The following is a 25,872-nucleotide window of genomic DNA, read 5'->3' on the forward strand; positions in this document are numbered from 1 at the left end:
CCAATGATAATCAGTGAGTGTCTGCTGAGCGTGCGTTTAACTAATACTTCCCTTGCAGGTGGGATCCAAGGGTTATCTGGTAAGGGGATGGCGTTCGAGTAAAGGGGGTCGCCATTCAACACGCGTCACAGCCTGCGCCAGGCCAGGCATGTCATGGAGACCATCTGTATATCTTCGGTTTCTAGCGGTATGCCCCGTGGTAGTATCTAAGAGTGAAGTAGTCCGTCCGGAAGAGCTGTCAAAATATTTCCTGTGTGCAAGGTTTGCCAATGGGTTGTGTGCTGCTTGTGTCTGTCTGTAGAAAGTGCTGCATGTTCAGGCCACCCCCTAGTATCAAGAAATTGATCTCCAGGCTATCAAGGTGGGTATATAGCTCCTGAAACAATTCAGGGTCGTCGATATTGGGTGTGTATTTCTTAACTGTTAGGATCTCCTTATCTTCTAGTGTACCCTGTATGTACTGGTACCTACCGCTCAGATCTGAGTAGTGGGCCTGTGAAATGAAAGGTACTCTTTTATGAATCAGTATACAGGTGCCACAGGAATATGAGCTATAACAGGAAAAGTATCTGAGTTCACCACTCTCTGGCGAAGGGAGGATCAGTGCATGGGGACACATTGGTCTCCTGTAGAAGGGCTATTTTAACATTGTGCCTACTTAAGAAGGAGAGCACTTGTTTAACTTTCCTCGGATTGTTAATGCCGTGAAAATTCCATGATATGAGGGGTGATTCTATTTTCCTGGTCATGTCCTGTGTGATTTGTATCTGGGGATGTAGTTCGACCATGTGTTGAATGCGATGGGTTAGCGTGCAATCAGAAACATATGCAATAGTAGAAGGCAACATAAAACTATTAAACTGATAACAGAAAAGAGCAATTCCCTGCACCAGATTAAACATCATACAGTGATTTCCATACGATTTAAAACAACAAAATGAAATATAAGAAAATATTCCCAATGTAGAACAGTTGGCGTTCGCCATGGGGGCGCTTCGATACCTCGGCCACGGCAGTCCACTTGCAGTCAGATGAATGATACACTATGTGAACAACCACTTGTTTAAAAAAGAGTCATGTGAGCCAGTCTATGGGTCATTGGTGCTGTCTTTATGTGCCAGGCTTCTCAATTATTTCGGAATGAGAAAGTCCGCAAACTCAATGAGGCCTCAGGTCTCGACATCCTGTGTTGCTGGGGGGTGATTGGTTCAAGCATCCAAGCCCCAAGCATGTAGGCGAGGATTGACCATGTGGGGGGGGACTCGGCGCGGATTGTCCTGCAGAAGGTGACAACATCTGCAGGGGTGTCCAGAATTTTGGAGCGCCCTTTATATTACACTCGCAGGCCCACCGGGTATAGCATGGCATATTTAATGACCATTTTGCAGAGTGTGTTTTTGACGTCACTGAATTTCCGTCTGGCCACCTGGACCATGGGTGTGAAGTCGGGAAATATCTAAATGTTGGCGCCCTGGTGTTAGGGGACCCTTCTCTCATGGCAGTCTGAGCACGGCATCTCTGTCCGTACAGTTGAGGAGGCGAGCTATGATATACCGGGGTGGTGCGCCCTCCAGGGGGGTCGCGGCCCAGCGATCGATGAGCCTGCTCCACTGCGTATGTGGCTGAGAATCTGGTGCAGTAGATTAGGTCAGTTAAGAGTTGCTCAACGATGACCTCTGGATGGCCCATGTTCGTGGTCTCTGCTATTCAAGAAATGCATATGTTGTTGCGTGGCGAACTAACTTCAAGGAATTCATTCTTTATACCTACCTGCTTCAGCACGTGCTCCAACTTCTCCAGTCTTTTTTGCATTGTGGTGGAATTGTCTTCCATATCTGAAACCCTTTTTACCGCTTCCCCGAGACGGGTCACTTGTCTATCTAGCCGCTCTCCCGTTCTGTCAAAGCAGCCCTCAAGTGTATCGAATTGTGCGTCCATCGCACTGAATCCCGCCTTGAGCTCAGCCATCACATTTGCTATATTGCCGATGGATGCACCGTCGGGGCTTTTGTCCGCTGGTTCATTGGTATCCCAGCAGGGCCCAAGGCCTTCTGTGGGTTTTGTGCAGTCAAACGTGAGCCGCTGTTGTTTGGGGTCTGTTCTGCCCATGTTAGATGGCCCACTACGCGCCACCACCAACTCAAGGGATAGGCTAGGCTGCATTTGTCACTTCCCAGAAGTACACTGTGTCCTCTGGGCTTTGGTTACGTGTGTCTGGCAAGTGGCGGTATCTGGGTCTCAGCGGGAGTGGGCATCCTCCGGTTTCAGCTATGGGGTTCCTCAGCGACAGGAGTAGTAGGGTCACTCCTCTTGCATGGTGTATTCAGTGGGGGGAGAAGGTATTTCAGGCTTCCTCTATGGCGCCTGTCTCTCGCCTAGTTTTTTTTATATCGTCTGCTCTCCCTGGGGCGTGCGGGTGCTGACTGCTGGATGGTGTGTACTTAGCGAATAGCAGAGGGTGCGTGCAGGGAATCATCCATACCTAATTGGGCACCAGACCTTCAAAAGGCTCCTCTCCTGACCCTGCCAGTCCGACACCTCATGGCCCCCATAGGTCTGCACCCACCCGGCTGGGATTCTCAGGCCCGCATCTTCTCCTTGGGTAGACCCAGGCTCGCCGTCTTCTGGGTCGAGTGGGACTCCAGGCAGTGCCGTAGCTCAGTCAGCTCCACCGGTCCACAAACCCCCCAAGCCGGGGACAGGGAAAATCAAAGGGCAAGCGCTTACTCCGACGGTGACCGGTGACCCCAGTCTCAGGCTCGCCCATGGCACCTGTTGCCGCAGGGTCTTCGAGGCAGTGCTGGCGCACCCGATCTCCCGCCTCATTGGCATCGTAGGCACTCACGGACCAGGAATCACATCACCCGCAGGTCCGCCGAGGCTCCGGCAGGTCCACGTGACCTACTCCTCTGGGTATGGGCAGTTTCTGTAGCGGTTGATGGTGGGTTAGGACCACCAGCGTCAGAGCTTCACAAGAGTGTGGCCATCTTGGTGCGGGTACGGCCACGCCCCCATATTCAATTAATTTTAAGTGCCTTCATTCACACTTAGTAAGAGGCACTCATATAACTGTACTACATTCAGTGTGATCTCTTATGCCAACTGTATTCTTAGGTTGACATTTTTTTTTCTCTCGTGGATAACACGATTTGGGCCTAGGCATCAGTCACTCAAGTTTTTCATTAATAAATGCATTGCAACTTTCGTGTTTTTCTCTCCTTTGCAAGTGCCTTATCGACGACTGCTCATTAGTAAGAATATAGGGGCATATCAACAACAACCGGCGATAATTATCGCTAAGCGCACTTAGCGCTAGGATAATTATCGCCGGCTAGCGTTGATTTTTATCGCTGAGATAGCGTGCTATTAGCAACGCTTATCTCAATAGCGATAAAAATCCTCACACTAAGTGGCTAACGTGAGATTATCACTGGAAACCCGGCGATAATCTCACGTCAGCTTGTTGATAGGGACAGACAAACTTAGCCATGATATCCTCCTTCCATAGGATATCATGGCTAAGTCCGAAAAATACCAGACGTAAAAAAGCAGCGTTAACCGCGGTTAGCGCTGCTTTTTTTGTCTCTAACAGGGTTAGCGATATTCTTGATAATAGGAGAAATGTCGCTTAGCGAAATTTCTCCTATTATTTTACTCTGGAACGCCCCCTTTGCATCTCATTAGAGATGCAAGGGGGAGCGTAGAGTAAGAGGGTGCTAACATGCAAATTTGCATGTTAGCACCCTGTTGTTGATAGGGTGCTAGTTTTATCTCTGCTTTTTTGGCTTTTAAAGCCAAAAAAGCAGAGATAACGCCCTTGTTGATATGCCCCCTGGTCATTGGTTATTGTAGCGAACTGTGAGAGTTTGCTTGCCTAATTAAATTTTTGCCGTGGATTTGTAGCAAATAGGGATGTGAAAGAGGCTCATGTACCAGGCAGACTGACTGTTATTAACTTCAAGGCCGCACAGCTGTGCATTTTTCTTTGACGCTGTGAACCTGGGGAGCCCACCTGCTCTGGGAGAACTGCGCCTTCTGATTGGACCATCCAGAGGGAGTCAGTGGGATGGAGCTTCAAGAACCTTGTACTGTGTAATAATTGTGTGTCTTTTAGAATAGTTAGTTTCCTGACTTCACAGAGAGAAGACCGTCCAGTTTTTAACTGCCCCTTGCCATTTTGGAAGCTTCATTTAGATAGGGAGATTTCTTTATGGAACCAGTCTACTTCATATTGTGTGCTTTGTACTTTGATATATTTTGCATCTTCTTCTTTATAACACACAAATTCAGACTGCATAATTATATGTCTATGTACTTCTTTTGGATACATTGATTCTACTAAATGATGGCTGTTTGGAACCTGACTACATTTTGTTAATAAACCTTATGGTTTTGATAGAGTAGAAGTTTTGTGTCCTACATGGGGTACCTGTTAAGAGTGCAGTGTAATCATTTGTAGAACGCACTCACATATTATCCGATGTTATGAGAGAATTAGATGTTAGAAGAAACGTGAATCAACTAACAACTTCCTGTGAAAGTAAATGCAATCCAACATAGGGCTCGGTAATTGTTGCTTAGAACGTCTGACCATTGTAAACAATGTAACTCGTTTGTTAGATCCCACTAGTAAATGTGATTCAATGATGTATTAATAATGATAAATGCTTTCTTAGATTAATGACTTAGATGCAAAATGTGTATTAATGTAGTCAAAGGAACGGCTCCTATCGAATGCTAACGACATGTATTTGCTAGCCTACATTGTATGGTAAGTTTATTAATTTAGCTTAACTCGTAGGACTCGATTTGCAATACACATGGAGTGTCTTCGTTTCTGAAAGTAATGTTCAAACTCCTTCGTGAAATTCGTAGAATGTTTCTGTCTCATATTTGCATTGCAGGTGGACAATGTTTACTAGGGAGGAGTGGGGGTATTGTTACATTAGACATGGTTGTAAAATTAAGGTGTTACAGTTAACTTAGTCACAGGAGATAAGGTAGAGAGAGGTATTTTTACACGGGAGAAGGAGAGAAGACCAATGACAAGCTGCTACAGAGGAGCGTGCACATTGAGAAGGCCTTGAAGTGTGTCGACGTCAAGGAAAAGTTTGTGCCTGAGCTTATTGTGAAGCCTATGAGAAGAAAAGCATTATGGGACATTCGGTGAATGCGACTTTATGTATCATGGGCCAGATGCATCAAGGATTTTCTCCTCGCAAACGGGCTGATTCACAGAATCGTCCCGTTTGCGATCGCAAAAAATGCTTTTGTGATGCATCACACCCAATTTTGCGATTCGGTATCCTGTTACCGAATCACAAAATGGGTTTACGATTCACTATTTGCAAGGGGCATGTTTAAGGCATCCCTGCCAAATAGCAAATCCTAACAGTATGCATGAATGTTTTGTGACCGTGAATGAGTCGCAAAACATTTGCATATTAGCACCTACTTCAAGTAGTTGGTAAGACATTCGCAAATGGGAAGGGGTCCCAAAGGGACCCTTTCCCCTTTGAGAATGTTTGTAAAAGCATTTTTAAGAGCAGGCAGTGGTCGTGGTCTCACAGACCACTGCCTGTTCTTAAAAACTGAAAAGAAAACTTTTCAGTTTTCTTTTTGTAAAGCATCTTGTTTTCCTGTCAGCAAAACGGGCTGCTTTACAAAAAAAATGATTGCTTTATTTAAAAGCAATAACAGACATGGTGGTCTGCTGATCTCCGTAGGCCACCATCCCTGTGATTTTTGCGATTCCCAGGGGATCGCAAATTGCAACCTACCTCATTAATATTCATGAGGTAGATCATTTGCGATCCCTTAGGAATCACAGAAAGTGTACTGCACACTTTCATGCATGCCGTTTTGCGATTCCTTAATTGCAAACCGCAAAGATTTGCAATTAAGAAATCGCAAAACATTTTTTTGATGCATCTAGCCCATGATGCCACGTAGAAAGGGACAGTCACCCCGTTTCCCGCTTGCCTTCCTGACAGAGAGCACCTGAGTGCTTGAGTGCTCCCTTCCTTTGCTTGTGGCTTCATGCCCAGACCCATCTTATTGTGAAGTGACTTCTTAGAAAGGCTTTGCCTACTGACACCTTCTTCCTTTCTGACGTCCTTTATGCTGCTAAAAAGAACATTGAGAATCTGACATTGGATTGAATTGAAAAGGTGGGCGCAGCCTCCATCAGTTGGTAGCTGAGTCAGAGGGTTTGCCCATGAAGTAAGGGGAGAATCTAAAACTTGAATCTAGAATAGTCTGGATCCCTGACCTAAAAGTCCCAAGGCAGAACCCTAATGATCAAGAATCAGAGAGGACGGGGTTAGGCGATGCGTGGCAAGCGCAGCGGTGAAAGAAGGAGTGAGTATTAATACGGTATGTGTGGAGTGTGCTAGATTGCGGTGACGGTTTGACTGTGGAATGTCTTGCAGAGTTGTCGCGAGAAATGAGTGACTGTGGTTTTCGGGTCCAACTTGATCCAAGGAGTTGATTAATGGTGATTGGGCCCCAAAGTATTGAGGAGTTTGTCGTGAGATGTCCTTGACAGCTCCACCTAAGACAGGGAACTTTGTGTGAATGGGATGAATGCGGATTGTGTAGTGGACACTGGGCTATATTGATCCAGGTGATTCCCCGCTGGTTGAGGTTTCATAGCGAATGAGCCTTCTTGACTGATTGAATTCTATCAATCTTTTAGAGAGGCAGACAATTGCAGATTATAAAGAGGATTGTGTGAGTCGATACATATGGAGAAATTTTGAAGGAGGATGAGCCGCTGTGAGGAGCGAAGGAGACGTCAGATTATGCTGCACCGGGATAAATTGGTTGGTGTAATGCTGCCCTGGGATTGGTTGATGATTGGTTACTGCATCTGCAGTGTTTAAGATTGTATTGCCACGTTATTTGATTACATTTAACTAGGATTGTTGAGTTATAAACAGGGAAGCCACGCAATGTTTTAGGGTTCAGAGATTTTTTTTTAGTAGGGATGAGTGCGTTGTCACAAGGGTGGGCGAAGAAGCACCACCGGAAGACACACTGGCTCATTATATGGCAAACAATGTGGGACTCCACACTATTATTTGGCTTCAAACTTGGCACAAGATCACTGAGAAGGAGGGAGCATTAGAATGTCCACGCTATAGCACCTTTAAATTGGAGTTACTGGATCACTTGAGGGGAGTGATGTTTGCAATGAAACTTTTACCTAAGCCTACGCAGTTTGAGGTGCTTGATGCCTGGATGCATGAAGCTCATACTAAACAAAAAAAGCGCTACCAGAGAAAGCCGAAGAAAACAATGCGAGCTTACCAAGAGGCACAGTGGGATGCTAAGTTAAAGAGATGGAGGGTGGACATGGTCGAGCCTGAGAGGTTATTCCCTGCGTTGATGAGGGATGAGGAGACAAGAGATTAGAGGAGAAAAGAGACAGACAGAAATGATGGCAGTGACTCTGATGATAGCTTGTTGAATGGCCTGCTGGCAGAACGCCCACCACCTTATAGCCCACTACAGGATGAGAGTGAGAGAACCCCTGAGGGGACTGTCAGCACTGGGAGCACTTCGCCCCTAATCGCCCCCGCAGTCCTGCCAAGTACCATGCATTAGACATTAGACGAAAATCTTTTTTTAGTGTGGTGCTCCACATCACCGCAATGAAATGCATTGTCACGCATAATGCATGTCTCAGCTGTCAATGTCACAAACTGTAGGGCGCCACTGCAAACAGTGTGGCAGGTGGCAGTGCACGCCTTTGGCCAGCGTAAGCTGCTCCCAAGTCCCACTGCATGGGGCGGTCCCAGCAGGTGAGCAAGCTCACAGTCAGATACAATGTATCTCCCTTGTTCATTGATTTCCCTCATGCGCTCTGTGATTCAGACAGTCTGATGTCATGGCCCGGCTGGGGCTAGTGTCCAATTAGCTACTACCAAGACAGCCGGCAGGGGCCTGCCCCAGCCAGTTTGTGTGACACACTTTGTGGCAAAGGCGCCGCGGGGGAAGTGACGTCACATCCTGCTGCAGAGTGGGGCAGTTAGCCGACTTTGGAATGCTTGGCGGCATTAATCATGGTGCTTGGGGGGCCCTGGGCTGACTCGCACCTGGCCTGCCCGACTGGGCCACCCCCACTGCGGGGCTAAATAATATCTTAATAATATCTATAATGGCCCGCCCGCACCTGACCTGGCCTGACCGACCGGGCCGCCAGCACTGTGGGGCTTAATAATATCTATAGTGACTGGCCACCCGCAGCAAATTATTAGAGCTTAGCGGCCAGGAGAGTGACAGACACTGAGGCCATTCTTCACGACGAGTCAGGTCTGGTTGCAGTGGAAGGAGTAGAGGACAGAGCTGAAATTGCAGCGGGGTTACTGGCAGTGGCGGCATGCTTGAGCTGCCTTGGAGTCACCAATGCGCTAGTAATGCTGCCCAGCCTAGCTCAGACTGAAAGAACAGAAAGAGTAAGTATAAAATAACAACGAGCCGCTTCAAGTTGTCAGTGAGTGTCACAGTGTGTAATATAATCAAATTAAATGTAATATGAGCACGGGATCTAGAACATATAAAATGGACGTAATTGCTGGTATTTGTTTCCCTCTTTGTTGCTTGATTTTGCGCACGAGAAAGTGTCACTCATTGTCTTTGAAATGTCACACATAATTACATTGAAATAATGAAAATGTTACACTTAGCAATCTGAAACCTTGGCAGCTATGCCCCCGTACCTGGGATTGTGAGAAGAATATAGACAGGTGCGAGATTAACAGAGGGGACAGAAGAGGTAGGAAGAGGGCCAATAGGGAGCTTGGACCACAGTAACTCTAAAAATGTTGCTTCAACGCTACCAGAGGCTCTTACAGTGCCATTCACGATTGGGCCTGTTGTTCCCATATACAACCCAAGCTCAACAGGAAATGCTGGGCAGCAACAACAATGTGTGGGGTTGAAGGAATATCATGAGGCACGCCAGTGAATATTGAGGGGGGTTTTATTCCGTTGCCTCCTGTAAACTCGAGTATTCTGTATGGAGCAATGGCAGACGGCTTCGGTAGACCAAAGTAACTAGCATATTATAAGGCCCTTACCTATGAGAAGCACTGAGTCTGACTTGACGGTGTGGAGAGCCCTTCCTAGACTACAAAGTAGTACACCTTGAGAAGAGTGAGAAAGGCAGGGAACATCTGCCAGCCAGCACATTTTTGATGTCTCAGACTTAGAGCCATGGCTTAGGGATCACAGTAGTACCAAAGAGAACAAGAGCTCACCAGCGAGTCAGAATACTATAATGTCTGCTAAAAAGACTAAACTGGTGGACATGGTAAGGATGAGAGCTGAATTGGATGATATATTTAATGGGAATTTGGCACTTAATCGGGTAGAGACATATGAACCCAATGAACTGCTGTTCATGGTGAAAGATGTTACCAGGAGGGTTAGACAGGTGCATGAGAAGTTGACCGAACTGGCTCAAAGGTATAATGTAGACTTGACCCAAGCAAAGACGCTGCAAGGGAATCACAGGCTTACGTACAGTGATCAGGGATAGAGGAAAAGTGAGTGCACAGTTTAAAGACGCACGTTCAGGAACTGATAATAAGAATGAGGGCATGGAGCATGTTAGACAAATGGGAAGAGAGCTGGTCAAAAAAGAAGAATATAAAGAACGTGTTAAGAGAGCCTCCTCCTCCGGGGGGGCGGGGGAACAGCAGGATTAGAGGTATTCCCATTACTTGAGATGCCTAGTGGGGGATATGTGCATGTGCCCTGGAGTCGAGGTGATTTAGCTGATTTCCCCAATGAGTTTCTGAGCTTGAGGGAGAAACCTCCTGAATGGTATAAACAGGTTGATCAGTTTGTGAAGATCTCGAAGGTGCTGTGGATTGATTTGAACACTTTGTTTGAGATTGTGGTACCAAGTGACTTATGGTCTGCATGTAATATAGCCATAGAGTGGCCTGAAGAAGGAACCAGATAGGGGCCTAGTACCTCATTGTCCGTCACCAGTGGTGATGAATAAATATAGTCAGGTAATCACATAGTTACAATCTAAAGTAGCCCCGCAGGATATTGGCTAGGTCAAAATTGATAGAATGACTCAGGAGCCCGAAGAAATTGTGCATGAGTACCATGAAAGACAGCTACAGGCTTTTGAACAGTACAGCGGGTTAGATACAATTGACCCTAAAGATACGGGACAATTTGTGGCCAAGTTCGTAACTGGGTTGTGACCTGAGATTTGCCTCATGATACAACAAGACTTGATATTCTGGCAAAATAAGACGGTGGATGAAATTCTGTGCTATGCCAGGTATTGAAGCGATGAGGATGACTCCAAGCATAAGAAATTGAAGGAAAAGATGATGTTAGTACAGATGTGGAATGCTCAGAGGGAAGGGCAGATACAGGCCCCCACTAGGACCCCTTCTAGGGTGCAGGGAGCTAACCCAGCAGGAATCCAGACTCAGACAAATGCAGGCATACCGGGACAAGGGAGAGGTAGAGGAGACCCTATAGACCCTAGGACGAGAATAGATGTGGTGACCTTGAAGAGGTCTACGATGTGCCATTTTTGTAATAAGGTGGGGCATTGGAAGCGTGAATGTCGTCTCAGTCCTGCAAACCAAGAGCAACCTGGGGGATTCAGCCAGGGACAAAAATGATGTGGCACTGACTGTGACTATACCAAGATCGCAAAATACGAGGGGACCTCAGGGTCATGCAATACCAATGACTCAACCTCCAGTGACGTCTCACGGAAATCAAATCTGCAATCAGATGCCCTTAATGGAGTCGGTTGGCGACTTCAACTTGGACTCGTCCTTATGACAGTACCTGAGGGGGGGGGGGAGAGACTGTACACTTGGCGCAGTCTTGGAGGTAGACCAGCAAGGACCATATGTCGATGCTGATGTTGATGGACATCCAATCACATTCCTAATCAACACTGGTGCTACCCGCTCTACTGTGAGAACTGCAGAGGCCTCAAACCTACCTCGCTCTGGAAAATCAATCCAAGTTGTAGGCGTTGAAACAAAAGAATGTCTAACCCATTGACTACTGAGATACCTATAGAAATTGGGTCCTTCGAGGACCGACACCTGATTGTGGTGTGTGATTCAAGTCCTGTATGTCTATTGGGTCATGACCTGCTGTGTAAATTGAATTGTGTCATGTATTGTACACCGCAGGGAATAGAACTGCAAACAAATGATGAAGTAATTGCTTTTAAGCTGGCAAATCAGAAGTTCTATGTTTCCGTATTTCCCATGCTGACAGTGGAAGATATTCCCATAGATTTCAGGGACATTGTCTCAACCATAGTGTGGGACATCAGAGGTGAAGAAATAGGACTTTTCAAGGGAGTTGAACCAGTCCGGACACATGTTACGTCTAATGCCAAATTCCAAAGAACACCACAGTATAATTTCACCCCTGAAACTGTGGCTGGTATTACCCCAGTGATCAACTCCATGATTGAACAAGGCATTCTGGAGGAGATTCTGGAAAGTCCATGTAACTCTCCTATTATGGGCTTGCAAAAGCTTAGCAGCAAGTACCATATTGTTCAGGATCTCCGAAGGATTAATGACATTGTGGTTTCTTGTTGTCCTGTGGTACCAAAACCATCCGTGATACTGTTCCAACTCCCATGTGAAGCTGTATGGTTTCACAGTTATCAGCCTCTGTCAGGCCTTTTTCTCGATCCCACTACATGAGGAGAGCTAATTTTTATTTGCTTTCCAGCTAGGAGATCGTGTTTTAACATGGTGTCATATCCCACAAGGGTATAGTGAAAGTCCATTTTAATCAGACCTTCAAGGAGATCCTTGAATCCCTAGTCTTTCCCCACAATTCAGTTTTTTTCAAATATTTCGATGAGCTCATGATTTCATCAAATACCAGAGAAGCTTGTAGAGATGATACCATCGCACTGCTGAACCACTTGGCCGAGAATAGGCATAAGATGTCCACGATTAAGCTTCAGTATTTTCTGCATTAGATCGAGTACTTGGGGCATCTAATTGACAGTGGCAAGAGAAATGTGTTACCAGAGCAATCATGCAAATAAATCCACCGCACACTCAAAAGGAGGTCAGGATGTTCCTGGGAATGGTAGGCTACTGTCGACAATGGATCCCACATTTTTCCCTGTTCGGCCAAACCCTTGCAGACTCTGACACACAAGGACGTGTTGGATCTTGTACCATGAGATAACGACTGCTTGCATGCTTTTTTGGAGCTGGGAGAGAGCCTGTGTCAGGCTCTGGCTTTAGGAATAACAACAAAGCGTTTTTGCTATTCTGCCATGAACAAGAAGGGTGTACACTCTCAGTTCTCACACAGCTGCATGGAAGTGCCCATAGATGACTTGCCTATTTCTTTGCTACCGTGGATTCAGTGGCCTCAGCGTTGCCTGGATGTATCAAGTCCATTGCTGCAACAGGTGTCAGTATTGAACGGAATGTTGCGAGAACATCGTGATGGGTCACCCACTAACTATATATGTTCCCATTCAGTGGAAATATTGTTAACCAGAACAAAGATGCAGCACTTGATAATCACTTGAGCAAATATGAGCAGATAATTCTGACAGCCGATAATGTCACATTGAAACACTGTTCTGTGTTAAACCCTTCTACCTTGTTACCTGTTCCAAATTCAGAGAGGGAGTAAAGTCAAGACCACGACTGTCTCGATGTCACAGAGCTATGTACCAAACCACATCCTGACATTGATGATGAGCCACTGCCCAATTCTGATTTTGATCTGTTTGTTGATGGCTCATGTTTAAGGAACAATGAAGAAAATTTGAGAGCAGTGTAGTAATTCAGGATGAAGTGTGAAGCAATTAAAACAAAGCTTTATTTATTCCACTGTGACCAACACTGGAGGTAGGCTGGAGGCAGTAAAGCTGAGCCTCTATTAGATTAAACTATAATACTGCTAGTACTGCGCTGAGTCTTCAGACTCCATTCTATTTAAGAGGACACATTTTGAAGGTGAAACAGAACGTGTCAAAGACTTGTTTTTTGCTTGAGTTAATCAATATTTTAATGATATTCTTTTAGAAATTTTAGACCTTCCTATAGCCAAAGCAATTTTTTTATAAAAAAGAGAGAATCACAATACACAAAAAAGGGTTCGTAAAAGTTACACCACACCAATTATTCACTCACTACTGACATACTATTCTTGCATACCAGGCAGTCTAGTCCAATCATATAGTCACGCAGGCTTGTAAATCAGGAAGTAAACACAAAAACAACGTATTTTACAGACTTTTCTGTTTAGACCACAGAAATAGAACATTCAAAACAGCAAGTAAATCTATGAATGGTTCTTATTTAGAAAGTTTTCTGGTTCTTGTGGTCTTTATACAAGGTCTACGCGTTTCGAGACCCTTGATTAGCTGGGCCTCTCATCAGGACCTGTGGAATAAGGAAGGAGAAGCCTGTATCAGTAACGGAAGGGGCCCCCTGTACCTCTTAGAATGGGTTGTTAATGTCTATTTAAATAAAGTTACCTTGGTTTGAATGAAGACGGGCGTTTTGGAATGGGTGGGAAACCTGGATAAGAAAGAGTAAAGCAGGAGGTGTGATAACATCCATTCAAGTCTCAGTCAAAGATATAAACTTAATTTGAGAGATGGCTTACTTTTCTCATCAAGTTTTCGGTGTAGAAGACGGAAGGGGGACGGTTGTATTTGGTGAGTAGTACAGATCCTCACTTGGAAGCTGGGGATAGAGCATGGGAGTCTTTTTAATATATGGAGGAACACATTATTGGAAAGAAAAGAGACCGGCATTGTTTGGGAAAAATTTGTTGATTACCCTGTTGTGATGCCGATAGAAGGCGCGTCTATTCTGTGCGCTACGTTTTGTTAATCAAGTTGTCAACGTGTTGGGTTCTCATCGGAGCTGCAGGGAATGGAAGTTCGAATTAGCTAGGAAAATCATGACCTTGTAATCGTTCGTGAATAGATGTAACAGCGGGGCATACCTGCGTTTGTCGGTCCGTTTCGTCGGCGCTTCCAGTCTCACTCGTGCTGACGTGTGATACGTCGGCGTGCTTAGTTGTCTTTTAATTGGATTTTAGTGTTTAGACATAGAAAGGAGACTTTTTTGTGACGTTGAATGCGCAACTTCGCTTAATTCATATTTTCATATTTTCAAAGTTGAATACCATTCTCATGGTGAAAGTGCGATTGAAGCAGATGGTGATTTGGTTGAAAAGATATCATACATCTATGAGTAATATAAGGCTGAAGAAATGTTTATGAAGGCCCGTATTAGTATCTGGGTCATTGCTAGCAGAAGCAGTTAATGGAAAGTAGACAAAGTTGAAAAATAAAATAAAGAGAGATCCTCCAATTATGTAGGTTATGATCTGTGTGTTCCTTGGAGAGAGATGCTTGTCTCTGATTAATTACACTGGTGTTCTAGTTTAGATTGTAGAGTTCAGATAGTTCGTTGAGACCCTGAGTGGCAGTATTGAATTTGAGGATAAGCATAGCTTCTGTCCTAGAAAGTTTCTGTTCCAAATCGCCACCTCTTGCGTCTCGAACTACTTTAGCGATGACTGTCCATTTTAGATCTTCGATTAGATGGTTTTTATTTTGCCAGTGATTGACCAATGGAGCTGTTAATACATTTTTGTTGATCCGGGATTTGTGTTGGGACACTCTGGTTCTGATTTCTTGGCTTGTCTTTCCTATGTATAGGAGGTTGCAAGGACAACGTATTGCGTACACTACTGATTTGCTTTTACAATTGGTGAATGATTCGTGTTTCCAATAGATGGAGTTATGTTCGAAAAGATCTCCTTCTATTGTGGAATCGCAGCAGATGCAGGTGCCGCATCTATGGTGGCCTTGAGTTGGTTGAAGTCCTAAAAAATCCCGTACAGTAGTGGGTTTGTTTTGCGGCATTGCTGCTCGAATAATTTGGTTAGCAATATTGCGGTCTTTTTTAAATGCAAACAGTGGATTTTGATCAAAAGAAGCATCGAGATTTTTGATCAAGTGCCAGTTTTGTGTAATGCATTTTTTCAATAAGTTTGAGTTAGGACAAAATGTAGAGACGCAGACAATCCTTTGGAGTGGTTGCCTCTCTGTCTTTTTTAATAGAACTTCCCTTGGGTTCCAACAAGCTCTTTTCATTGATCTTTTTAAGAGTTTCTTGGGGTATCCTCTTTTTTTCAAGTTTTCAAATAGTGTGGTTGCATGAGACATATATTCATCTTTGAATTGACAGTTTCGTCTTATGCGCAAAAATTGACCAAAGGGCAAATTTTCGCGTAAGTTTCTCGGGTGGTAACTTGAGAAATGGAGGGTCTTATTTCGATCGGTTGTCTTTTTGAACAGAGTGGTAACCAAACCATTATCAGATGGATAGATTTCTACATCCAGAAAAGCGATTTTGATCTGAGAATGATTTAAAGTAAATTGTATGTCCGCGGTTCGATTATTTAGCCAATCATGGAAGTTTTTTAGGTTCTCTAGGGACCCTGTCCAAGTCATAAACACGTCATCTATGTATCGGGTCCATTTACCAATGTACTGGGTAAAGGGATTGTCGTTGTATATGTACTTCTCTTCATATTTGGCCATGAAGAGTACCGCCAATTCTGGTGCAAATGGACACCCCATTGCTACTCCTTTGACTTGGAAATAAAATTCCCCGTTGAAATTGAAATAGTTCTTTTTTAATGCGAAACTGGCTAGTTTCATAATGAATTCTGTCAGAACTTTGGGGTTTTGTCTAGTTTCAAGGTATGATTGAATAACAGAAAGGCCTTCGTCCTGAGGTATTTGTGTATATAAAGAAACCACATCGAGTGTTACTAGATGATGTGATTCAGGGAGGAAATCGATGAATGACAATTTGTTAATGAAGTCTGTTGTGTCGGCTAAGAAAGATGGTACTTCTGTCATAAAGGGTTTTAGAAAGTAGTCGACAAATTTTGAGATAGGTTCCAACAAGGAGTCGCAGCCGGAAATGATTGGTCTGCCTGGTGGTGACGTTTCACTTTTATGAATCTTTGGGAGAACGTAGAACAAGGGTGTCCTTGGGTTTTTATTTTGTAGAAATTCAAATTCTTTTTTTGAAAGGAAGCCTTCTTCTAAGCCTTTAGAGAGAATCAGAAATAGATTGTTCTGGAGTTCAAGGGTTGGATCTTTATTTATTTTCCTGTAGCATTGAATATCGTCCAACTGCCTAGTCACCTCCCTTATATAGTCTTCTTTGTCTAGAATGACTATTGAGCCACCTTTGTCGGCCTGTTTGATTACGATAGAGGTGTCTTTTTGGAGTCTGGAAAGGGCTTCTGTTTGAGGTTTTGTTGTGTTGAATTTAACCCATCTTCTGTTGTTTTCCATTTCTGTTATAGCTGAAAGTAGTGTTTTCTCAAAAATGACTACTTCTTTAGGGATTTTGTTGGCAGGTGGACAGAAAGAAGATTTTTTCTTTAGCCCAGTATCGTTTTGAATCTCAGGGAGTGAATTGAGCGAGAAAAAGGTTTTGAGTCTTATTTTTCTGCAGAATTCTATTACCTCCGTTTTCAATCTTATAAAGTCCGTATGTTTGGCAGGAACAAAGGATAGTCCTTTCTCTAATATGCTTTGTTCATCTTGGGTTAGAGTTCTTTTAGATAGATTGAAGACTAGTGATGTGTCTAGTTTTTGTAGTTCTGTCGTCTGGTTGTCATCTCCCATGGTTGTGTGTTGAATCGTACTCTTCCTCTTGACCGTTGCTGGCCTCTCCCTAAAAAAGGAATTTGTTGTTGTGGTCGTTGGAGGTTGCCTCGTTGGTTACTATTTTTATACCTATCTTCTAGTTCTCCTTCGCTGCCACTGGATGAGGAGGATGTCTCAGAGAAGGTGATGTAATTTTTTGAGGATCTACCTTGATATGTTGATAAATATCTACGAGATTCTGGTTGTGAATAGAAATCCGTTTGTAAGTATGGATAAACTTTTGACAGGGAGAAGTTCCGTTTATCTTTCTCAAAATTGTACGTTTTTTGGTTCAGGGTATAGTCCTTAAATTCAAGAATTTCCTTCTCAACCTTGTCCAGTAATGTTTTCGAATCTGTGATTGTCTGATTTGACTTTATTTGTGATTCTAAAATTTCAATCTCTTCCAGTTGTTTTTTGGAGATGCGCTGAGCGGTTTCCACTGTAAGGACCATCAGGTCTCTGCTACATTTAGTCTCTATTTGTCTATAGCCTTTTTTGTAAGTTGGATCTTCTGTAAAGATAACCGGGATGTTTTTGATTTGAAGTCCGCCTGGAATCGTTCCGGTTTTGAGATGTTGTATCAAAAAGTGTCCGTGCAAATCTGTCCGGATTTGTTTCTTTTTTAATCTTAGTAGTTTATCAGATTCGTTCTGATGTTGCGCTGTTATGCTGAGTGAAGCTGAAGCAAAGAGGGGGGGGCGTCCAAAAGGTTTTTAATATGTTCTTCGCTATATGCAAACGTGTCACTTTCAGTCACACTTTCACACAAGCTGGATGTGCACAGAAAAGTGAATAGAAGTGTCTAGGAAGGAAGGAAGTGACAAGTAAAGGAAACGAAATAAAGCTGTGAATTTTACACAGGATGACCTCTCGCAGAAAGTCTTCTGCTAAGATAACTGTGACCAACACTGGAGGTAGGCTGGAGGCAGTAAAGCTGAGCCTCTATTAGATTAAACTATAATACTGCTAGTACTGCGCTGAGTCTTCAGACTCCATTCTATTTAAGAGGACACATTTTGAAGGTGAAACAGAACGTGTCAATGACTTGTTTTTTGCTTGAGTTAATCAATATTTTAATGATATTCTTTTAGAAATTTTAGACCTTCCTATAGCCAAAGCAATTTTTTTATAAAAAAGAGAGAATCACAATACACAAAAAAGGGTTCGTAAAAGTTACACCACAACAATTATTCACTCACTACTGACATACTATTCTTGCATACCAGGCAGTCTAGTCCAATCATACAGTCACGCAGGCTTGTAAATCAGGAAGTAAACACAAAACAACGTATTTTACAGACTTTTCTGTTTAGACCACAGAAATAGAACATTCAAAACAGCAAGTAAATCTATGAATGGTTCTTATTTAGAAAGTTTTCTGGTTCTTGTGGTCTTTATACAAGGTCTACGCGTTTCGAGACCCTTGATTAGCTGGGCCTCTCATCAGGACCTGTGGAATAAGGAAGGAGAAGCCTGTATCAGTAACGGAAGGGGCCCCCTGTACCTCTTAGAATGGGTTGTTAATGTCTGTTTAAATAAAGTTACCTTGGTTTGAATGAAGACGGGCGTTTTGGAATGGGTGGGAAACCTGGATAAGAAAGAGTAAAGCAGGAGGTGTGATAACATCCATTCAAGTCTCAGTCAAAGATATAAACTTAATTTGAGAGATGGCTTACTTTTCTCATCAAGTTTTCGGTGTAGAAGACGGAAGGGGGACGGTTGTATTTGGTGAGTAGTACAGATCCTCACTTGGAAGCTGGGGATAGAGCATGGGAGTCTTTTTAATATATGGAAGAACACATTATTGGAAAGAAAAGAGACCGGCATTGTTTGGGAAAAATTAGTTGGTTACCTTGTTGTGATGCCGATAGAAGGCGCGTCTATTCTGTGCGCTACGTTTTGTTAATCAAGTTGTCAACGTGTTGGGTTCTCATCAGAGCTGCAGGGAATGGAAGTTCGAATTAGGTAGGAAAATCATGACCTTGTAATCGTTCGTGAATAGATGTAACAGCGGGGCATACCTGCGTTTGTCGGTCCGTTTCGTCGGCGCTTCCAGTCTCACTCGTGCTGACGTGTGATACGTCGGCATGCTTAGTTGTCTTTTAATTGGATCTTAGTGTTTAGACATAGAAAGGAGACTTTTTTGTGCCGTTGAATGCGCGACTTCGCTTAATTCATATTTTCATATTTTCAAAGTTGAATTCCATTCTCTGCGATTGAAGCAGATGGTGATTTGGTTGAAAAGATATCATACATCTATGTGTAATATAAGGCTGAAGAAATGTTTATGAAGGCCTGTATTAGTATCTGGGTCATTGCTAGCAGAAGCAGTTAATGGAAAGTAGACAAAGTTGAAAAATAAAATAAAGAGAGATCCTCCAATTATGTAGGTTATGATCTGTGTGTTCCTTGGAGAGAGATGCTTGTCTCTGATTAATTACACTGGTGTTCTAGTTTAGATTGTAGAGTTCAGATAGTTTGTTGAGACCCTGAGTGGCAGTATTGAATTTGAGGATAAGCATAGCTTCTGTCCTAGAAAGTTTCTGTTCCAAATCGCCACCTCTTGCGTCTCGAACTACTTTAGCGATGACTGTCCATTTTAGATCTTCGATTAGATGGTTTTTATTTTGCCAGTGATTGACCAATGGAGCTGTTAATACATTTTTGTTGATCCGGGATTTGTGTTGGGACACTCTGGTTCTGATTTCTTGGCTTGTCTTTCCTATGTATAGGAGGTTGCAAGGACAAGCTGTGCCCGGGGTCCCGCTTGTGTTATTTGGAACTGACTCGTGAGCGCTTTTATAGACAAACTGTTGATTCAGGCAGTTATATTATTTCGCAGGACCAATTTTGGCCCATTTACAATCCTGGCGTTCATTTCAATGTCCATGCCTTGAAAAAGTCTTAGGAAAAGACGAAACACGTGTTGGCAGGCAAATCGTGTGCTGGGAGTTTTTACACTTTTATAATATGAATAAAGACTGCTGAACAGCAAGAAGACTGATCTTTCTGGATTTCTGTTTAGATCACTATTGTTGAATTGTCTATGTTTGTTGTAGAGGGTTATATATACCTAGAGGTGTGGTAAACTTTAACAGGACTAAAATAATGATAAGTGGTGTGCTGTATATGCCTTAGTTTTTTGTATCCAGATACAGTGGCTGCAGCTTCTGAAAACGTGTGAGCATATACATTGACTTCAGTACTTGAGTGAGAATTAGTTTCCTTCATTTCATTATCTATGGGAGGTTGAACCCATTGTGTCCAATCCAAACAAGACCTTGTGATTTTTCTTTAATTAAGCTTGTTGATAAGATACTCTGAAAGCTTTCACTACATTTCACCAACCTTTGTTTTACAGTAAAACAGATCCTTTACCAACCTTGATCACTTTAGTTAGAGAAGAAAAAACTGATTACCCCTTTTTCAACATGACTGTTTTTTTGATCAAAACAAAATCGCCAACTTCGGGAACACTGCCAATGCTGATAGGATTGCATTTGGTCTGTAACATTTTCGCTTGTTTCATTCCAACTCTGGGTAAAATATTCTCTTTAATAGTTAACTTAACATCTGGTTCCTTGACCGCCAGCTGATCTTTTACCAATTAGGAAACAACGCAGAATGGGATTTTCTTCCTTTTAACATAAGAAATTGGGTAAGCCCGGTAATGCAATGTGGAGGAGTGTTGTACTCCCAAATTTTTTTTTTCAAGAAAGATTTGACATCCATACCAGCTGAAATGGTTGTTTGTATGCCTTCTTTTATTACCTTGTTTCCTCTCTCGACGAGACCATTGGAGGGTGGTGAATATAGAGCAATTAACAAGTGTTTGATGTCTCATTTGGCCAGAAACCGATGCATCTGATCAGAAACAAGTGTTTGATGTCTCATTTGGCCAAAACTGATGCATCTGATCAGAAACAAAGTGTGATCCGTAATCAGTAGCAAAAGACCCAGGCAAACATTGTATAGAAGACACCTGTTCTAAGAACATGATCACTGAGTCAGATGAGGAAGAGTTTGTAAACGAGAAGCACAACCTCTTGGAAAGAAAATCCATTAACAGGATAACATAATTCATTTCCCAATTGACATTTGGTCCTGAAAAATCAAGACCCAATTTGTCCCAAGGGGCATCAGGAAGCGCCACTGGATGTAGGATACCTTTGCTTAATTTTCAGTGTTTATCTGATAGAAGATACTCAGGGTGCTTATCTACTATCAGCTTTACTTGGTTTTCTAAGGAAGGCCACCAATAGTGCTCCATGATGCTCATACATGTCTTAGTAGTGTCTAAACGCCCTTTCTGTGCTTTAGAAATAATGAAAGGGTGAATTTTTGAAGGAGCAACATGCAAATCACCTCTCATAATCATACTGTCGACCACAGAAAGTTCAATGGATATTTGAACATACGTTTTCAATTCATTGTGTAAGCACCAAACAAGAGGCCAACCCACAGTGATATATGTACCTACTTGTTTCAATATTTTATCTTCTTGACATGCTCTCTTCCACTACTCAGCAGAGAAAATGACATCATCATCTTGAAGAGCATAAAGGGCATCCACAGTGGCTACATACTCAATGTCATTGTTTTCACATTTGTCATCAAAATCAGGCAAAGGCATGCGAGAGAGACAATCAGCCCTAAAGTTCCTCCCACCTGGCACATGACTAATGGTAAATGTATTTTCATGTAGCTTGGAAACGAGTCTTGTTAATCTAGCTGATATGTTTTTGTGGAAGCCTCCTGTAAAAATTGAGACTAGTGGTTTGTGGTCAGTGTGAAGTTCAAACCATGTACCCCACACATACACTTTGAACTTTTGTACTGCCCTGATGCATGCTAGAGCCTCACGTTCTATGGTGCTGGATTGCTTCTCAAACTTTCTAAGTGATTTGGAGGCAAACGCAATGGTTTGCTCTCTACCATCTATCTTTATACTAAACACCGCACCCAGACCATGTAGGCTGGCATCTACAGTGATTATAGAATCACAACCTTTTCTGAAAGCGACAGGGCAGGAGCCTGCACAATCAAATCCTTTACTTTGATAAAAGCATTTTCAACTTTGTCAGACCAATTGAACTTTTTACCTTTCCTGAGCAAAAGCCTGAGTGGTTCAATCGCAAGAGCATCACCCGACACAAATCTTGCATAATATTCTGCAAGTCCTAGAAATGAACGTAGTGCATCACAGTTTATGGGGGTACTCACATCCTTGATAGCTCTTATCAGAGACAACTTGGGTTTAATCCCAGACTCAGAAATAGTATGTCCCAAATACTCTAATTCTTGAGTAACAAATTTACATTTGTCTCTTCTGACTGTCATACCTTTGTGTGTGAGTAGTAATAATACCTTGTCAAGCACGATATTATGTTCCTCCAAGGAATTGGCAAAAACCAAAATATTGTCTTGGTAAGCTTGAACACCTTGCATGTAGGAAAGCAAAACATCCATATTTTTCTGGAAGAAGCTGGCATCTGAAGCCAGCCCAAAAGGTAGCCTACGATAATTGCAGGTACCAAAGGGCGTGACAGAAGCTGTCAGTTCTTGAGACTTGGTATCCAAAGCAATTTGATGGTACTCTGACTTTAAATCAATGACTAAAAACCATTTAGCAGCTCCTAAATTAGCTAGAATTTCTTGTATTCTTGGTAGAGGATGACAATCAATTAAAATGTTGGCGTTAAGAGATCTCAAGTTTGCACATAGGCGAATCTCGCCTGATTTTTTTCATGCAACCACAATCGGGGCGACTGATTTAGAAGATTCAAGGGGCTCAATGATGCCTTGAGTGCATAAATCCTTCAGTAGCAATTTGAGCTCCTCTCTGACACATAAAGGAGCCTGATTAACCTTACGCACAAAAGGGTTAGCATTGGGTTTAAGTTTGATTTGATGGACAAACCATTCACTGTACCAACTTTATCTGAGAAGAGAGCCTTTAATGGTTTCTCAATGCTATAAATGGATTTCTCTGGAACATCACCTACTCTCATTGGGTTGTCAGATCCAGAGACCAAGTATAAACCCATCTGGACTACATCTTGCCAACCAACAATGTTCTTGCCTTTGAGGGCAACATGAACCTTTGTGAGTGTTTCCCTACATAAACAATGTACCTTTGCATTGAAGAAACCTAACATGTCAATCGGTTTTTCACCAAATGCTATTGGATTAACGTCAGCACGGAGTGTAGGCAAAACTCTGACATCGTGGCGTGGCGGAGTTAGCCAGGCACTCCACCCAACCAAAGTATTTATAATGTTTTTAAAAAGGCACCTACCTGCTGTGACTGCCTTCTCCTCGCAGTTGCTGCTCTCCTTCCTCATCCTACCGTCCTTCTTCTTAGATAACCCCTACGTTGTACGTTTTGCATGTGCACATGCTCAAGACGTACAACGTAGGGATTATCACAGAAGATGGATGGTGAGGACAAGGAAGGAGAGCGACCATGGCGAGGAGGAGGCAGCCACGGCAGGGATGAGACTTTTTAAAAACATCATAATTACTTTTGGAGATGGGAGGGAGCGGAGCGGAGTATTTTTGCAACTCCGTGGAACTCCACGTAGAGGCACTATGCCTGCTCCGCCCGGGCTTGGCCGTGACCTGCAAAAAAAATTAATCAATTAGAACCTCACAATGGGGACCCTTTACAGTCGTAAACGCCAAATTGCAGTCAATAGTTAAAACCACCTTGCTGATTGACTCTGTACATGTGTCAAGCTCAGCATCTATGTTGTTAATCCGTAGAGTGGTCTTATTGCTTCTGCATACTTCCTGGAAATGAGTCTGACCTTACGTCTTGCATGACATACACCTTCCCAAGTGCAGGACAAGCAGGGTGGCTGCTAATATAGTTCCTGGACCCTTACCGACCAATAGCAGTATGATTGAGGTTTATTGCATGTCCTTTCTGAATAGCAGATGTACCTCTGTTATAGACTGCGCACAAAGGATCAGTTTCAATGTTAGATGTTGCACCCGAAATTGAACTGACTGTTGGGAAATTATTTAAAGCTTTTGAAGAAATTGATGACCTTTTAATGTTCTTAGCCAGATCTAAAACTTCATAACTTCATACAGAGTAGGGTTGCAGCAACTAAGAAGGCATTCTTGTATCTTCCCGGATGTACAGCTGAAGATGAATTGATCATGGATATATATATATATATATATATATATATATCACCCGAAATTGCCCAGAAGCTTGAGGCCGCGCACGTAGAAGGTGAGGTACAACCTTTATTGAAAACACTGCTGACAGCTTCCCAAGTGTTCGGCTGCGAAATTAATCAGCTGTCCGGCGTCCTCCATACCTATTAAATGAGAGTTCAAGCTTGGAGCTCTGTGTTGTCTTTTCGAGTGCCTCTCGAGTCGTGAGACACAAGCAGGAGCGTTGATCTATGGTGGCAGTCCAGCCACTGAGAGAGCACCACCCCAAAACAAAGGGAGCCATGAGGGATTGTATTTACTATCTCCCATCATGTGGAGCGGCAACACTGGATTTAGGAGGAGCCCGCACGCTGAGACCCATCTGCGGGTTTGAAATGTGTCAGCAGAACATTCAAAGCACTTCCAAGGGAACGCATTTCCCACCAGGACTCCAACTCCCATAAGTACTTGCGCAGTATCATTATGAACAGCCCATTGGAGGGCGCGCAATCACATGTACTTAAGAGGCGGGGACCGGACTGTGTTTTATTCCTTTCACCGTCAGCCTCTGAGGAAGAAATTGATTTTCGAAACGCGTCAGGCAGCGGTGTTCGGCTGCGAAAGAAATCGGCTGTCCGGTGTCCTCCATACCTATTAAATGAGAGTTCAAGCTTGGAGCTCTGTGTTGTCTTTTCGAGTGCCTCTCGAGTCGTGAGACACAAGCAGGAGCGTTGATCTATGGTGGCAGTCCAGCCACTGAGAGAGCACCACCCCAAAACAAAGGGGGCCATGAGGGATTGTATTTACTATCTCCCATCATGTGGAGCGGCAACACTGGATTTAGGAGGAGCCCGCACGCTGAGACCCATCTGCGGGTTTGAAATGTGTCAGCAGAACATTCAAAGCACTTCCAAGGGAACGCATTTCCCACCAGGACTCCAACTCCCATAAGTACTTGCGCAGTATCATTATGAACAGCCCATTGGAGGGCGCGCAATCACATGTACTTAAGAGGCGGGGACCGGACTGTGTTTTATTCCTTTCACCGTCAGCCTCTGAGGAAGAAATTGATTTTCGAAACGCGTCAGGCAGCGGTGTTCGGCTGCGAAAGAAATCGGCTGTCCGGTGTCCTCCATACCTATTAAATGAGAGTTCAAGCTTGGAGCTCTGTGTTGTCTTTTCGAGTGCCTCTCGAGTCGTGAGACACAAGCAGGAGCGTTGATCTATGGTGGCAGTCCAGCCACTGAGAGAGCACCACCCCAAAACAAAGGGGGCCATGAGGGATTGTATTTACTATCTCCCATCATGTGGAGCGGCAACACTGGATTTAGGAGGAGCCCGCACGCTGAGACCCATCTGCGGGTTTGAAATGTGTCAGCAGAACATTCAAAGCACTTCCAAGGGAACGCATTTCCCACCAGGACTCCAACTCCCATAAGTACTTGCGCAGTATCATTATCAACAGCCCATTGGAGGGCGCGCAATCACATGTACTTAAGAGGCGGGGACCGGACTGTGTTTTATTCCTTTCACTGTCAGCCTCTGAGGAAGAAATTGATTTTCGAAACGCGTCAGGCAGCGGTGTTCGGCTGCGAAAGAAATCGGCTGTCCGGCGTCCTCCATACCTATTAAATGAGAGTTCAAGCTTGGAGCTTTGTGTTGTCTTTTTGAGTGCCTCTCGAGTCGTGAGACACAAGCAGGAGCGTTGATCTATGGTGGCAGTCCAGCCACTGAGAGAGCACCACCCCAAAACAAAGGGGGCCACGAGGGATTGTATTTACTATCTCCCTTCATGTGGAGCGGCAACACTGGATTTAGGAGGAGCCCGCACGCTGAGACCCATCTGCGGGTTTGAAATGTGTCAGCAGAACATTCAAAGCACTTCCAAGGGAACGCATTTCCCACCAGGACTCCAACTCCCACAAGTACTTGCGCAGTATCATTATGAACAGCCCATTGGAGGGCGCGCA

Source organism: Triturus cristatus, chromosome 11 (genome assembly GCF_964204655.1).
Source record: "Triturus cristatus chromosome 11, aTriCri1.1, whole genome shotgun sequence".
NCBI lineage: Eukaryota > Metazoa > Chordata > Amphibia > Caudata > Salamandridae > Triturus > Triturus cristatus.